This window comes from Falco peregrinus, chromosome 5, assembly GCF_023634155.1.
Source record: "Falco peregrinus isolate bFalPer1 chromosome 5, bFalPer1.pri, whole genome shotgun sequence".
NCBI classification, from domain to species: domain Eukaryota; kingdom Metazoa; phylum Chordata; class Aves; order Falconiformes; family Falconidae; genus Falco; species Falco peregrinus.
Window position 1 is genome coordinate 41,289,148 of NC_073725.1, and position 17,868 is coordinate 41,307,015.

At 39.9% G+C, this 17,868-nt stretch overlaps 1 pseudogene; it reads left to right on the plus strand.

The window, feature by feature from the left end:
- Positions 1-14,693, plus strand: part of LOC101922504 (ATP-dependent translocase ABCB1-like) — a 29,639-nt pseudogene extending 14,946 nt beyond the window's left edge.
- Positions 14,694-17,868: the final 3,175 nt, after the last annotated feature.

The following is a 17,868-nucleotide window of genomic DNA, read 5'->3' on the forward strand; positions in this document are numbered from 1 at the left end:
TTCAAATAGTTTATTTGAGTAATATTATGAAACCATATTACTTACATATGTGAATAGCCTAAATAGCAAGCTAATTCTTTTGATTATAGAACAATAGTAAAATGAGGTAATTAGTCGTATAACTCAAACACATCCTGAATAGAGAATAATTACTAATTTTGTCTAAATGTTTTGCTATCTATTGTCTAAAATGGCTGTGTTAGCAAATAAATTCTTGAAAATTAAGATATAATTATCAAGCTGGATAATGACCTAAACGAGATCATATTCAGCAATGAGTAAGAAGCAATTCTTTTAAATTCAATACCAACCTGCTTAGAAGATATGATGTGACGCAAAGCCATGCAAAAGCAACAAGATGAGCTGGCTGTGAGATAATGCTTCTGAGCAGACTTTTCATTATTGAAAGAATTTCTGTAAACCTGAACTTAGGGTGTTAGAAAATGAAGTTACATTCTCAAGCAAGCAACACTTTCTTTGTACTGGTGTGAATTTTTTCTCAAACAGGGTTTCACATTTGGCAAAGCTGGAGAAATCCTTACAATGAGGCTTCAGTCTTAAAGCAATTCTGAGACAGGTAAAAGCATTATATATTTAGGGGTTTTTTAAGCTTTAGAAATGCTTGTTTGTTTACATGCTGTAAATTGTCTTTGTGTTTATTTCAGTAGTCATACTGTGATCATATCCATAAAGACATCACACTGATTTCTTTAGCTCCATTTAGAAACTGAAGTTTCCAAACAGATGTAACATCATCATTTCTTCAACCCATACAGCTGAGTGAGGCTCTCCTGGTCTCCACAGAGGGTCGTTTCCTCTTTGAGAAGTTCCAAGAGCCAACCTGAGCTGCAACAGCTTCCCTTTCACTAACCCCTTTCACTGGAGACCCAGATGCCTCTTCTTTCTGGTTTATATTGGAAGCAATTATAGGTTACCTCCTTGGAAATTAGGTCCCATGAGAATTTTTTGACTAGCCCAGGAGGAAAGTGAGGTCTTTAAGACCATGCTGAATCTCAACTGATCCCTGGAGGAAGGGCTTGAAAGACCCTAAAGATAACAGTGAGGTTTTCATGATCCGAGTATGTCATTATGTTAATTTTTCTGGTGTGAGAACAGCATCCACCTGCCATCATGTTGAGGTATTGGGTACTGCAGCAGTGGGACATGGGAGGGTTTTGTGTATTAGCAACAACACGTGGTGCATTCTCCATATCATGTAACACCAAAGCAGACACCTGGCTATGTGAACCTCCAGCCAGCTTGAAACTGTTTTTTTTAAATCTTTTTTTCTCACTTTATTTAAGAATACAGTACTTTACTGCACTTAAAAATAATCCTTCACCTTCAACGGAACACCAAGAAACCAAAATGTAGCATGTTTGTTGATTTCTAAGGGTTATGCATTTATACACTAATGATGGGGAATATAAAAGTTCTTTCAGTAAGCTTACAAAGTTATTACACAAAAATACCATACTGCTAAGAATTATGTATGTATAAAGTAATAAAAATACATAGATTGTTTCATTATAATGATCTTTTGGGTTTGATATTTGGCAAATATGAAGGAAAGGTATTTTATTTTTACTTCCTGGGTTTAAGTGAGACAGATGTTTTGCATGTAATTCAGACATTTTAATTTTCAAGTAAGTGGTTTATATTCACTTATCTCTCAGACCAATTATCTGAATTGCTAATGAGATACAAAAGTATATGATTGATAAGATTATTTTTTTCCCTGAAAATAGTCTTCCAGATGAGGCACAGGTAGCCTTGAGTAATCTCCCAGCACTGCCTAGCATTTTACACATCTTCTCAGACACCAGAGGTTTTGCAGCAACACTCAGACTTTCAAAGTGCTTCACAGCAGACTTATAGATTTCACAATACTTGTGACAGAGAATTAAGATGTATTTTTAGTTTTGTAACAGGAGAAAAAATAGTATTAGTCTTTACAGATATATAATATGTATCCAAGTAATTGTCCCTAAATGGCAGGTGCCTTTGTATTGCTATTTGGCAAGCATCTGATTGTCAAAAACATGTTAAATTCACATGCAAAAAAATATTGTCAAGCTACAGTTAATATTAAATAATGTGGTGGTGTGTTTGTTATTGCAAAAAGGTTATACGGATTGTTAACACAACCTAGGTTTGAGGTTTGTGTTCCCATATGTTTATTAAACATTTAGGTCTATTACATTTATGGTTACATGGAAAGAACGCTGTATTGTGTGTCTCATTCCATTGTAATGCAAAGTGATTAAGTTCTCTTGTGTAACCTATTAGCTGATGTGCACACTAAAGTTTTTAAGATTATAATAACTCTGTTTCATGCAGTAGAACAGCTGGTTTGATGATGCTAAAATTAGCACTGGAATATTAATTACAAGACTTGCTAATGGTGCCTCACAAGTGAAGGAAGTAACAAGCACTGGTATTTTTCATATCTGGTTTAGTATGGATTAAGTTACAGACTGATTTGATAGATAGAAATCCTGCACACACAGTGATCTGGAAGCTGTTACTATTTATTAAATAATATCTTATTTATTAAATAATATTTATTTTGGTGTCACAGAAAAAAATAATTTATTGAATATGTTAATATCTAAAAAATAAATATATGTATATTTATAAATATATTAAATATTAAAATTAATATTAGGTAAGATAGGTGTATTATATACGTATGCATCCTCGCTTTTAGTTCATACTAATGTTCAGTCCTGTTATCACTAGTATAAATGAGTCATCCAAGGAGTCCTTTTATTTAAAATTATTTATCCAACCTGTTTAGATGTCTAGACAGCATTGTGTTTCCACACTAAATGTTACAAATATTGACAAAGTGCTTAAGTGTATGCCTCAAAATGAGGGTTGCTCTCATTGCAGCCCAGTTTTCCACATGCTTCAAGTTAAAAGTGGTCAGAGAGAAAAAATAGTCATATCTCAGACTCCAAGTTAGGAAATGGCATGCTTCAGGGGACCTGGCAAGCTTGAAGTCATGGTTCTACATATGAAAAATACAAGATCTATGAAAGGTCATTGTGTTTTCTTGGGCAAAACCTGAAAACAAGGACTGTAAGTCTGAATGAACAGATGGAAAGAGAGCAGGAAGACTAGATAAGATACAGAAGACCTGATGGAACAATTTGTACAATAGAACATTTTTTCAAAAGATAAAGCATCCAATTCTACAGAATATTTAGACCAAATTAAGCACTTTCAGATGTCCTCTGGTGAACAGATCTCAATTGTCTAGGTAACAAATACTTCCAGTCGAGTTTTCAAATAAAGAAGAGAGTAATTTAAAATGGTTTTATTCTTTTCCAGACTGACAATAATTGACCAAAATGTAGCTGATGTTGGGACTCAGAGTGTTTTGTTGTTGATCCATGGATGGCAGCTGACTAGTCTGCTTTTAGCCATGGTGCCAATTATTGCCGTAACAGGAATGATTCAAACAAAGATGCTTGCTGGACATGCAAAGAAAAAGAAGGAACTGGAAATCACAGGAAATGTGGGTTCAGTGACATTTTTATCTGGTTTTATGTTGCACTACAGTGTTGCTTAATAGGGACATTGGTGATGGATCAAGAATATACTCCTCAAAGAGTCAAAGTCTACTTTGTTGCATTGCTCTGACAAAATGCTGATACAGCAAATACGAAGCTGAAAATTGAAAATGTGAGTTATTTATTTATGTTCTCAAATAGTTTGTAACATTCAGAGCATACTAAGCATTTTAAGTGTTCTGGGTCCCTTATGCCTGTCCCAAGCCTGCATTCAGGTTCCCTATACTTTTCCAGCACACCGCTTTTTTTCCTTTCCTTCATTTCTTTCTAGCTTGTTTCCTTTCAGAGACCCTCTCTTTTACCTGTCATTTATCTTTCTCTTTCTCTCCGCTTGCAGTTGTCTGTGGGATTAGTATAAAAAGGCACAGTATAGACACCATCGGTAACACAGATGCCTGAAAACATTATGGTGACAGTGTAGCTGACCATGCCCTGCAATTTCTTGCTCTGATTTTCATTCCTTCCCCTCTCAGCTGGGAAGGGTAGCAGGAGCCTGGGAATCTGCTTCAGAGGAAAATGTCAGCATGGCAGCAAAGAGGGAGGGTGTTAACCTCATCTCATAACTTTGAGGAGAATTGTTTTGTCACTTCCCAAGATGTGCTGTCTCAGGACAGACTGTGTTTTGTCGGGACTGGGTTACTGACACATCCCAAGCAGAACAGCACCTGTGTGATCTTCCTTTCTGTCCCTCTCATTGCTATGGTCAGTTGTGCAGAGGAGTCTGGGCACAGCAGATCTTGTTCTCTCTTTCCATGATCTACGTTAGGAAAGTTTCTCAGAGGTGTTCCTGTGCCTCTGGGCTGATTAGAAAATGGTTTTGGGTGTTTACTCCTAGCCCTTTCAAGCTAAAATAAAAAGGGAATTCTACTTGGTTTTGCCTACCAGCCATTTTGGTATAAATCTATAAATCCAGTGAAAATGCAACAGTTAAGAGAATTCAAAGGATGAACTCATACTTTATTTATCATGAATCCTACAACAGTTTTCAGCTGAGGCTTACAATGTTTGAATTTAACCAAGTGTCCTGGTTTCAGCTGAGATAGAGGTAATTCTCTTAGTAGCTGGCGTAGTGCTGTGTTTTGGATTTGGTGTGAGAACAATGTTGATGTCATACTGAGGGTTTTAGCTCAGTAATTTTTGCAAAGTAACGTTTATACTAAGCCAGGGACATTTCAGTTTCTCAGGACCTGCCAGCAAGACGGCTGGAGGGGCATGTGAAATCAGGAGGGGACATAGTCAGGACAGCTGGCCTAAACTAGCCAAAGGGACGTTCCATCCCATAGAATGTCATACCGAGTATATAAGCTGAGGAAAGAAGAAGGAAGGAGAGTGGGATGTCCAGAATGATGGTGTTTCTCCTCCCAAGTAACCATTAACTGGTGGTGAAGCCCAGCTTTCCTGGGGATGGCTGAACCCCTGCCTGCCCGTGGGAAGTGGTGAATGGCTTCCTAGTTTTGCTTTGTTTGCGTGCGCGGCTTTTGCTTTACCTGTTAAACTGTCTTTGTCTCAACCCATGTATTTTCTCAGTTTCAGTCCTCTGATTCTCTCCACCACCCTGGTGCAGGGGAAGTGAGCAAGCGGCTGTGTGGGGCTTTGGCTGCCAGATGGGGTTAAACAATGACACCAAGTCTCACAAGACCCAACAACATCTGAAATAAATATCCAATGCAAACATTGTATGACCTGGCTAAAATTGTTGTTATTTCCCATGTCTCTCTGCAGATCATATAATGATTGCACTGGCTATTTACCAGCCTTGGCTGATAGGAGTGGTTGGGAAAAGGCAAGAGAGGGTAATGCAATGACCAGGAGCGAAACTTGGAAACCTCTGTGAGCCCACAGGTTGGCTGTTAGGAAAAACAAACAGTCCAAAACAACCTTGCAAATTCATTAAAGGTTGTGAGGAAACTGTAAAGCTTCTCAGCCTCAAAGTGTATTTAAAGTAGCTGTGCAGAGAAAAAAATTATCTGTCTATAAAACTACTCTTATCAGTAATACAGACATAAAGGAAACATGATGTTTGTCTTTGTAGGGGAGCCAGATAACATTTACTTGCAGTTATGTTAGGTTTTCCACGTTATTTAATTATTTCAATATCTTGCCCCTCATGTTACTTAGTCTGTTGTGGTTTTTATTTGTAGATTTTCTAAGCATTTATTCTTCTTATTGTATAGAAGTAATGATGTGGAAAGAAGGGTCTGCTAAATGCATGGGTACAGTTTAGGTTTTGGAGGTTAGCTCTTTTTGTTTAGAGCTGCTGGGCTTTGCCTTTTTCTTACTGAGTTGGAGGCTGAGATTCATGTTTGCTTCCAAGCTATTTTCTACATTTACAGCAAAGGCTGATAATTCCCAAGCTTAAAGGTGTTCGGTTACACATTAAAATAAGAAGTTAAAAGATACTAATTTTTAAAAGACTATATGTGTTGAAAATAAGAAACCTGTTCTTCTTTACATGATAAGGTAATCAAGATAAAATTCAAAATACTGTCATAAAGTTTTGCCGAACAGGTAACCTTATTGAGTGCATTATGCACTGAAATATTTCAAAGTTATCTCATAGTCAAGTTGTTTACAGCTGATTATCATTATCTCATGCCAAATTCCTTGGAGACTACTTGTAAGAACAGTTGCATGATTGTTATGTGATGATTTGAATGTCTGGTTTTGGCAGACTATATTAATCAAACCAATTTTTTGCAGATCCCCAGTTTCTGGTAAAATTTAAAACATATGTACTTCCATAGCAATTCAGCAAAATGTTTCACTCTCAACATATCAAGCACACCTGAAGGAAAACAAGCCCTAGGCATCTATTTTTAGCTCTAGGTGAAAATCTGCTCTTCCATTTACAAGAGTGGTTCTTCTTGGAAAATTGCCTGTGGAGAAATGCCGTCTTCACACACCAGAGATAAAAATAAATTACTCTCATTAAAAGGTAGTGCAGAAACAACATAGATAAAAGAGAGTAAACGTATCTCATGCCTTCTTTATGAGCAGCAGAATTCATCATACACATACTTAATGGAGTCAATTAGCTCCTGGCACAATCTGCGAGCATGTGATTTGGAGCAGTACAGACACTGTGAGGGCTTCTGTGAAGGTAGTGGGGTTCCACAGTGTACAAATCACGTGGGTGACAATACGTGAGAAAGAATTGAGCTCAAGTCCCAGGTCCTAGGTGACTTTCTAGACAGTGGATAATTTTAAATTTTCTTCTCCCGTAAAATGAGTACATTGGAACTAAATTATGAGCTTGAATGAGTATAGTGCTCCAAGAGTATACTTTAAAAAATCACTTTCCAAGATGCTTTACATTTTGAGTTTTGATTTGATCGATTCTTGGCCAAGGCTAAATCAGCTATTGTTATTAAAAGATTTGCTGATGATATAATTAACTACAAGTAAATCCCCTTAATATTTGGGGAGCATTAAGAAAAATTAAGGTATGAGCTTCTACTGGTTTTCAGTCAGGACTGGGTACCTAGCATGATTAATGTTTTTGGAAAACTTTTACTATTTTTTCTTCTGTGGCAAAACAGGAAGATTTTCAAAGATAGAAAATTAATAGGAATTAGATGCCAAGCTGCCATATGGGCCAGGAAAATCTGTCTCTACATTTTTAGGAATGACCAGTAGTTTTGATTTTCTCCTTTAGGAGCTTTGAAAGACTGCTGATTTCCCAAAAATGCTGAGAATACACACTGGGAAAGATCATTTATTTCTGGGTGAGCTCACAATCACTAGTTGCTTGGACATATGTTTACCCTGCAGTTCCAAATGCTCTTGCAGGTGATGTAGGCTTGTTCCGTTTATCCTGACTGGGCTCCTGCAGTGATGACAGCTGCATGGCATCATCCTGGTGACAGGTTACACAAGCCCACTGGAAGAAAAACTCCTATTGCTGGTTTGTGCTGAAATGTATGCTGTCTCAACTTCACCGCTATAATCCACAGTAATTGTATATATGTAACAGCAGCATATCTACAAATGTTGCAACTATGCTTTCAACAGTGTTGTAGACATACTTCTATTGCAGTTATTCTACTTACTTGATTATATTAAAAAATTTCCACATAATCTTGTTTTTCTGCTGATGAATATCTGTTATCCAATGCAGATTGCTTCAGAAGCCATACAAAATATTCAAACTGTTGTTACTTTGACTCAGGACAGAAAATTTGAGTTTATGTATGGACAAAGTCCACAAGCTTAATTAACACCAATAAACTGAATCATAATTTATCTTTGTCAGTGCATCATAAAATCTTTCATTCCAAACGCAGCTCTGACATAAAAGTTAAAAATGATCTTTCCCTTGAAGCTAATGTTCTTGACAGTTTAGGTAATCTTCTAAATTACCTTTTTTTTTTTGTTTTTTTCCCCAAAAAAAGTCTCCCTGATATTGTTATTGGCTGCCACAAGTCTGGAAATGGAAGGCTTTATTAATTCTTATAATCACAAGCCCTTTCTTCTGAGGGAATCTATTGTTTAACAAACCAAAGGCAGTGTTTACCTGTATGTTTAGGTAAGATTCCTATAAAGATCAGTTGTATTTTACCAAGGAAGGAACCAGAAAGTGGACCTGCATAGCAGTTTCTGTATTTGTTCACTCTGCTGTTTTATCGAAGTAGTATTGAAGATCATTTGAAACCTCTTGAATTTTCACTTGCTTTGATTCAATGTAAGATAAAACACAAAGGTGTGGGGGTTTTTTTCTGTTGATTTATGCTTCGTAGCAATTGTAAAGTTCTTGATTTGTTTCACGTGTCAGTTAAAATTTTGAATTGCAACTGTATTATAATTTTGAAAATATTTTAATGAATGTATGAGGTGAAAACAATACAAATTATACATGATCAAATTCTTAGAGCAGTTTCTTATTCTGTCCCAATAGTCTCAGTGCTTTTTGCAGACAGAGAGGAAACTGAAGCATAGAGGAATAATGGTATCTTAGGTTAGGATCTTACAAAGAGCTGGAGATTATTTTACTTTTAAAAAGTAAGGACTCCTTTGAATTACAAGTTACTTTTCACATTCTTGATTGCTACAAATGAATATACAACATGATCATGATTATGTGTTTTTTTCTGTAACAGAAATACTGTAAAGGCATACAGGAGGTTCCTGGATTGCTTTGGTAATAACTTCCTTCTCCAAGTGACAGAGGAGCCAGCAAGGGCAGGTACTATGTTGGACCTTGTTCTCACCAACAAGGAGGGGCTGCTGTGGAATGTGAAGCTCAAGGGCAGCCTTGCTGCAGTGACCATGAAATGTTCCAACATTTCAAGATCCTTAGGACAGTGAGGAGGGCACACAGCAAGCTCACTGCCCTGGACTTCATGAGAGCTGACTTTGGCCTCTTCAGGGATCTGCTTGGTAGGGTACCATGGGATAAAGCCCTGGAGGGAAGAGGGGCCCAAGAAAGCTGGTTAATATTCAAGGATCACCTCCTCCACGCTCAGGAGCGAGGCATCCCAACAAAGACAAAGTCAGGCAAAAATGTCAGGAGGCCTGCATGGATGACCAAGGAGCTCCTGGACAAGGCCAGACACAAAAAGGAAGCCTACAGAGGGTGGCAGCAAGGACAGGGAGCCTGGGAGGAATACAGAGAAACTGTCCGAGCCGCCAGGGATCAGGTTAGGAAAGCTAAAGACCTGACAGAATTAAATCTGGCCAGGGACATCAAGGGCAAAAACTTAAGGAAGACTAGGGAAAATGTAAGTCCTCTCTGGAAGGAAATGGCAGACCTGGTTACCTGGGATATGGAGAAGGCTGAGGTACTCAACAACTGTTTTACCTCAGTCTTCACTGGCAAGTGCTCCAGCCACACCGCCCGAGCTGCAGAAGGCAAAGGCAGCAATGGGAGAATGTAGAACTGCTCACTGTAGGAGATCAGGCTGGAGATCACCTAAGGGACTTGAAGGTGCACAGGTCCATGGGACCTGATGAGGGGCATCTGCAGGAACTGACAGATGAAGTGGCTAAGCCGCTATCCGTCATATTTGAGAAGTCCAGACAGTGGGTGAAGTTCCCACTGACTGGAAAAGGGGAAACATAATTCCCATTTCTAAAACGGGAAAAAAGGAAGATCTGTGGAACTACAGACAAGTCAGTCTCACTTCTGCACCCAGCAAGATCATGGAGCAGATCCTCCTGGAAACTGTGCTAAGGCACATGCAAAATAAGGTGACTGGTGACAGCCAACATGGCTTCACTAAGGGCAAAGTGTGCCTGAGGAGTTTGATGGCCTTCTATGGTGGGGTTACAGCACAGCTGGATAAAGGAAAAGCAACTAACACCATCTACCTGGACTTGGGCCAAGTATTTGACACTGTCCTGCAAGACGTCCTTGTCTCTAAATTGGAGAGGCATGGATTTGACGATGGACCATTTGGAGGCTAAGGAATTGGCTGGATGTTGTACTCAAAGAGTTGCAGTCAGCAGCTTGATGTCCAAGTGGAGACCAGTAATGAGTGGTGTTCCTCAGGGGTTCTTATTGGGACCAGCGCCAGTTAACATCTTTTTTGTCGGCAACATGGACACTGGGATTGAGCGCACCCTCAGCAAGTTTGCCGACACCACCAAGCCGTGTGGTGCAGTCCACACACTGGAGGGAAGGGATGCCATCCAGAGGGACCTTGACAGGCTAGAGAGCTGGGGCCATGTGAACCTCATGAAGCTCAACAAGGCCAAGTGCAAGGTCCTGCACATGAGTCAGGGCAATCCCAAGCACAAATGCTGGCTCGGTGGAGAAGGCATTGAGAGCAGCCCTGAAAAGAAGGACTTGGGGGTGTTGGTTGATGAGAAGCTCAACACAGCCCAACGATGTACGCTTGCAGCCCAGAAAGTCAACCATATCCTGGGCCGCATCAAAAGAAGCGTGACCAGCAGGCTGAGGGAGGTGATTCTCCCCCTCTATTTCACTTTCATGAGACCCCACCTGGAGTACTGCATTCAGCTCTGGGGCCCCCAACATCAAAAGGACATAGAGCTGTTGAAGTGAGTCCAGAGGAGGGCCACAAAGATGATCAGAGGGCTGGAGCACGTCTCCTTTAAGGACAGGCTGAGAGTTGTGGTTGTTCAACCTGGAGAAGAGAAGGCTCTGGGGAGATCTTACAGCAGCCGTCCGGTACCTAAAGGGGGCCTGCAAGACAGCCCTTCTTACAAGGGCATGTAGTGATAGCACAAGGGGGGATGGTCTTAAACTAAAAGAGGGTCGGTTTAGATTAGATATTGGGAAGAAATTCTTTACCGTGAGGGTGGCGAGACACTGCAACAAGTTACCCAGAGAAGCTGTGGATGCCCCATCCCTGGAAGTGTTCAAGGCCAGGCTGGATGGGGCTTTGAGCAACCTGATGCAGTGGAAGGTGTCCCTGCCCATGGCAGGGGGTTGGAACTAGGTGATCTTTAAGGTCCCTTCCAACCGAAACCATTCCATAATTCTATGAATCTTTGGATTTTCTTTAGCCTTTACACAAGCTATTATGTACTTTAATTATGCTGGGTGTTTTAGGTTTGGTGCCTATCTAGGAAGAAATGCACATATACAGTTTAAAGATGTGCTTTTTAAAGTTTTTTGGATTCTTTTTTGTCCATGTGGGACAATGTTTGATTTTCCTATAGGTAGCATGGATATAGAACTGAAAAAATTAATAAGGCTTCTGTCTTCCATTCTTCACCCTTACATTCCCTTTCTTTCCTTACACCATTAAAAATGAAAAATAACTGATGCTTTTAGACTGTGTTTAGCTACCTACATACAATTTCCCTTGTAATCAGGGTAAAAGGAAGGCAACATGAAGACAGGCAAAGCAAAGCCATTCCTTGTTTTCATGGCCAACAAGGTTTCTTTAATGATAGAATCACATGTCTTAAGCTGTAGGGAGCGTAGGTGGACAGCTTAAAAGGTAAGTGGAGCAAGTCACCAGCAAAACTGAGGTGAGGAAATTATGAGCCCTGGGACAAGAGAAGTGGAGAGTAGGAGAAAGATTCAGCAAACACCCAATCTGGAAAATGCCCAACCAGAACTGAAAAAACTTCTCCAAGTGTTTCCAGTGAATTGTTCCCACCAACTGGCACCTTTCCAACCTTCTCTTTCCTCTCTCCCTATCTCCAGTATCTAACCTTGTCTTTTGTTCTTCTCCCTGCAGCTGAAATCCCTGTCTGCATTTGCCAACAGCCACCTTGTCTCCCACGCACGTTCCGTGCTTGCTTTCAGCACTTGCCACAGTCTTGCCTGGCAAAAATTGCTGCTGAAGCTAAAGCTGCTTCTTACCCTGATTAGACCAACCCTTCCTCAAATACCAGCATTGCCCTCCCTTCCCGTATGTGTTCAAGTGAATCCCTTCTTGTGTACCTCCTCTCCTACTGCTCTTTGCTCTTCCCAGCTTTCATGCCTCTTTCTCATCTCCCATTTGCCTTTTTCCTTTTTCTCCTGAGCTCAAAGATTTGATTGTGCCTGGAACACTGGGCCCCTCAAAGGAAATGTGGAATGGCAAATTTCTCTGTAATCCTCAGACTGCTCCACAGCTAATAACTTCAGTTTTATAGATGAAGAAACTGAGCTGCAAGGAACTATACACCCTACCACACCTCATGAATTAATAACAGAAACAAAAAACATTCATGTCTAATAACTCCAGACAAGTAGGCAAGGAGGAGAAGCCTAGAGTGCTGCTTTCTTTCCTACACACAAATTACAGATTCTCTCAGCAAGGAAAACAGTCACCGAGTTTGCAGTAGACAGTTCATATCCTATCTCGGCTTTCTTAACGAGTAGTTATCAGAAACCCCTAATTGGCCCATAAAAGCTTTTCTTGCCTTTGCCACATCAATGTTAATATCTTTTTCTCCTTATCTTTACAGAGTTTTTCAGCTGTTGTATTTGGAGCAATGGCATTAGGACAACACACTTCTTTCACTCCAGGCTATGCCAAAGCCAAAATGTCGGCTGCTCGTTTGTTCATGCTGTTTGAAAGAGCACCCTCCATAGCATCCTCCTGCACAGAGGAAGGAGAGAAGCCTGTAAGTAAGCACAGTGTTATGCACAGCACAGCATACCCCTCCAATTTATTTCAAGCCTGGTTTTCTCCTTTTTTTTTTTTCTCCCGCCCACATCATAGCTACTGAGAACGAGTACCGTGTGAGGCCTTTCACGTCTGACTCTTCCAACCAAACGGGAGTTAAGCTTTGCTTTGTATCTTCTCCTGCCAAAACCTCTCCTGTCTCTTGGTGAAATATCTTTAAGAGCTAGTGGAAATAGGGTTGATGCAGCAGAGATAATTTTTCAAGATTTGCTTGCATGAAGCTACCTGAGCATGGATCTTGAACATATAACTAGGCCTCTAGTATTTCACCAGAAATTTTTGAGGAATAACTTATTTGCAAGTTGTCCATAATAGATTGTCGCATACTTTAGTAATCAACAATGTATATGAACATGTGGGTGCATCTGGCCTGTTATATAACAAAGAGGACAAAACATTCCAGACAACTATCACATATATGTTACAAACCTTGCATTTTTTATGTGTATGTATGTGTAGAGATGTGCATATATATATATATATATATATATATACACATACACACACACTAAAGAAAAATAGCTGTGAAGGCTGATGAACTATCATACATTTGAGCTGTTACGTTGATTGGTCATTGCATATGTTTATATTTACATTTTATATATACTCATTCATATGAAATGTCTTTCTTCTTGTGTAGGCATATATCCGTATTACATATATCATGTTACATTTTATAGTAAATTAATTAGAAAAGATCTTTAAGTAGAAGGATTGATTCTGTGCACAGATCAAAAATAATATATTATTTTCGGTATTCTTAAAAGGACAAAAATGAAAAAAAATCAGCAAAGAACATGCCAAGAATCTGAACGAGATCATTGCAAAGCAGACAGAAGTCAGCTACTTAAGAGTTATTGTTACTTTTGAAAAAGTAAGCTTGTTTAACAGATGGTGTAAGAGAAGCTGTCAGAATTTGTGCTTACAGAACAGAATTTTAATTAAAATATGTGTGCAGAGTAGAACATTTAGGAGAGAATTTGCGTTTTCATAATAGGTTCCCACTACATATTAATTCCTGGGGAAAAAATGAAGTCTGATCCTTTGGAAAACTTCCTGCTGATCTCTTTTATGAATGCTCTTCATAGTATTTTATGATCTGTTACATTAGCCTAAAAAATTGACCTATCTCTACTGTTTCAATCAGAAAACGTTTGGTGGAAACATTACATTCAATGCTGTGGTGTTTACCTACACAACCTGACCAGAGGCCAAAGTGCTCTGCAGCTTGAACATTAACGTAGAAAAGGACAAATTGTGGCTCTTGCTGGTAGCAGTGGCTGTGGAGAGAGCACTGTGCAGCTGCTTGAGAGATTTTTATGATCTACGCAGTGGAGAAATGGTAAGTGTTCCACATCAAAGTGTAAGCTGCAGGTGCACGACACATGCTTACTCAATTTTATTAATATCATTCATTTGCTTTTTCCCCCCCCCTTTTAAATAATCTCATTGTACGTTTGCTAGTGTAGCTACTCACTTTTGTCAATGTTTCTAATACTATTTTTTGGTAATATTTTTTAAAATTAAGGGCAGGAACACACGGATTTTCCATATTCTCAATGCAATCACAGGGAAAGTAGAAGGAAAGTAGAATTTCTGAATTTCCTGTGCCATTTCAAGTTACTACAACAAGATCCAGTGGAGAGAAGTTGCTACATTGGTTTGACCAGAGCCTACTGGTATCACTGAGGTTTAGTTTAATTACAGTAAGGGTGAATTGTTGGGAATTTAACAGCAGCACTGCTTAGGGTAGCCACTTAATTTCATTGCATCATCACCTAGCATGTAAAAATGAAGTAAAGGAAAGATAAAAAAACCTGAAAAGCTCTTCTTGAATCTTGAAGCAGCTGAAGGCTGTGCATTCCTAGAACAACTTTGCACTTGCCAAATAAAATGACCTCATATTTCATCTGTTTCTTCACGTACATCCATGTTTCATCCATAGTCAGAGTTTCAGTTCAGAGGATTTGTATCCTTCCTCAAAAAGTCAGAGAAAAATGTGACCACTGGACTTCCCAAACCCCGATAGCTGCCTCCCCCCCCCAATCCTGACTCTCTGGGAAAGGCAGAACTGCCATCTGTAGCTCAAACTGAACTGCAGCCTGAAGTACAGATGGCCTTCTTGACAGGTGGGGATGCTGGAGGGTCCTTTTGGCCTCTTCTCCCTGGAGTTTGTATTTAGTTCCTGCTGCTTGTCAATGAGAGAGTGGCCTTGAACTGTGAGATAACTTTTTCTGAGACTGGAAAAAGTACTTACTCAGTGCTTAATCAGTTAACAGCTTCTATTACATTCTGAGAGCAAGACGACAGATTCATCTCATCAGCCCACACCAAAAACAGCTGCCAAGTCAAGTTATTCCTTACAAATGGGTCCCTGGTCTCTTGTACGCATAAATACAATTTTTCTTGTAAAGATAGAAACATCTAGCCTATTATTTTTTATTCCATCATTGTACTGAGCCCTAGGCCAGGCGATAAACAGAATGAAAAGATGATCCGGGCTCCAAGAGTCCAACATCCCAGTGAACCCACAGGCACAGGATGGTGACTTTAGTCCACAGCTCATTAGTTCTGCTTTAGATGAAGTCATGAGGATAAAGCAGAAATATGGACTCATGTTTTATTTTAGACTAAATAAGCCTCTGCATACCAGAGACAGTTAAACTTACAATTGGATGCTAATTTCCTGATAAGGTACAGTGGGAGGAGAAGAGGAGTTCGAGTGGTGGTATATAGTTTTACACACATATCTCATCTTACATGAGCAAGTGGTGGTAGATAAATTTTTCTCACTGATGTACAAGGGTGATATTCAATTATGGGATTAGGGACTACTATCCATTACTGTTATTTGAGAGGTGAGGACATCTGACTCCCAGATCAGCACAGCAGAGATGGGATAAAGCTGCTAATAAAGGAAGTGGCTGCGGAAACACTTTGTGGTATAGATTTTCTAGCAGTTTTGAAATAGATCTTTGTGTCACTGGCATAGTACCAAATGTCTCTAATACTCATAGCAAGAGGGCAGAGAAAGTAGATCTTGTAGGCTGTTTTAGTTAGGGTTGATAAATAAGTGGGGTGCAATACAGTGGCTTCATACAGCTGGAGTTTTCCAAGGCTTCTCTAAGAACCCAACCCTCTTCCATCAGCACAAAAATTCATAGTTGCTCAAATTAAAGATTACACAGCAGTCATGAAAAAGCCCCGCTGACTTGCCAAACTGCAAAGTGAAGGACTGGGGGCATGGAGGGCTTCTTCTGTCCTCCAGGTGCTGGAAAGATCAGCTCTGCAGCACCTAGTGTGGGGTGCTCACAGTGAAGGGATGTGTGTAGAAAAACAGGGAGAAGGTTTGGAGACAGAGGCATGGGAGACTGAACAGGTTAGTTTTTTGAGGGTAGGAAAAAGCACAGTGCTCAGCCTACAGCCAGCTTGCTGCTGTTACGCAGTGTGAGTGAAAAAGGGGACAGCTTGTTCACCCGTTCAGTTTGGGGGTTCTGTTTTTACAGGCTGATTGTAACTATGTTCTAACTTTGCATTCTCTTTGAACTCCAGTGAGTGATGAGGATCGTGGCAGAGAGATGTACGCCAGCAGGAGACCAAGAATGTTTTCAGAAAAGCAGTCCCTGGAAAGAAAGAGTTGCTATTGCCTGTGCACAAAGATGCCGGCACTCACAGGCAGAGGGAAGGTAGAGGTGTGTTTCTCAACAGACAGGCCTGTAGCACCATTCCAGGTATGACTCTTTGCACATAAATGCACATGCAGCCCCAGAGTAGGGGAAAACGGAATCTGGATTAGCAACTGGCTCAGTCCTACCAATGCAGAAACCTGGCTCCTGTTCTTGGCTTGCCAATGCACTAACAGGTACAGCCAATTTCTGCACCCCCCTGCTTTAGTCTCAGTGTCTTCAAATAAAATGGTGCCTGTCCTATGACAACAGGCGCAGCTTAACCATCCCGACCTGAAATCAGAGCCCCCACTACAGTATGCTCCTTCTGCATTGATTATGTTTTCCTAAATCCACATCAAAAAAATAATTAAGAAAAATCTGGTTAACACTTTATGCTTCATTCCAGCATAGTCCATAGAGCATAAACTTAGTAGAACAAATCTGAATAAAAAATATTTTACTCCTTACAAGGAAATTAACACCATGCTCATGAATTCATGCATCCGTAACACATAACAAGTAGCTCTAACAACTCACAGAATTTAATTTTGTTCTCTCTGGATACGCATCTGTCCTCAGTTCCTCTAGGCAAGGCACAGACCACCCCAGCTGAACAGGAAATTTTGCTTATGCTGGTAACTGGATGACATTTTCTCAGTGATACACTTGCTGAAATAGTTTTCCTTTTTCTGTACTTCTGCCAGGATTTCTATGCTCCCAGAAATTCCAAGAAAGGCAGCAGTAGGTGTGTGGAAAAGAAATGCAAATAAATGCAAAATTACACCCATCATCAGATTTGAGGCTGTTTAAAATGAATGTTCAAAACAAACTGTCCTTGTCACTGTTGCAACCAGGTTTACTAACCCCACTGAGGGGTGAAAGGTTGTAACTGTCAGACAGAACTTATTTAAAAAACAAAAAGTCATCAGGCATAGCTTGATCCAAAATCTTATTTATCTGGCAGAAATCACAGCATCATAAAGGCACACGCTTCCCTAACAGAGATTTCAGAAAGCCATTTGCGTCCAAGAAAGAGAGCAGGTTATTATCAGGACTTCAAAACAGGAATGGATTCTTACTCCGTATGAGTTAAGATCTAAAGTCAACCATTAAACAACAAATGGTTGTCAGATTTAACTGAGACAGGACATACAAGTAGTCCAATAAAGGCAGGGAAGAATGAGGCTGAAATAATGAGACTATTTCCTCAGGCAACAAGACACAGTATAACACACCCTGGCCTGTTACTCAGTAAAGTTTTGGGCTTTGAGGAAGGACATAAAAAGGCTAGCTGGTTTTGCTACTGGGGCGGGGGGAAGCAGCAGAGCTTCCAGAGGGCAAGAAGATGGGTTCATGTTAGCTGAGGATGCAGTTGTTGTAAAACAAATAATAATCTCTGATTTCTCTCAAAACTCCAAAACCTAGAGAAAACAACTGGTACTTTAGAATCTTTATTTCAAGTTAATCTGCCTGCAAGATCCTATCTCTCTCACAAAGTTTAGTTGCTACATATTAAATAGTCCACCAATACAAAGC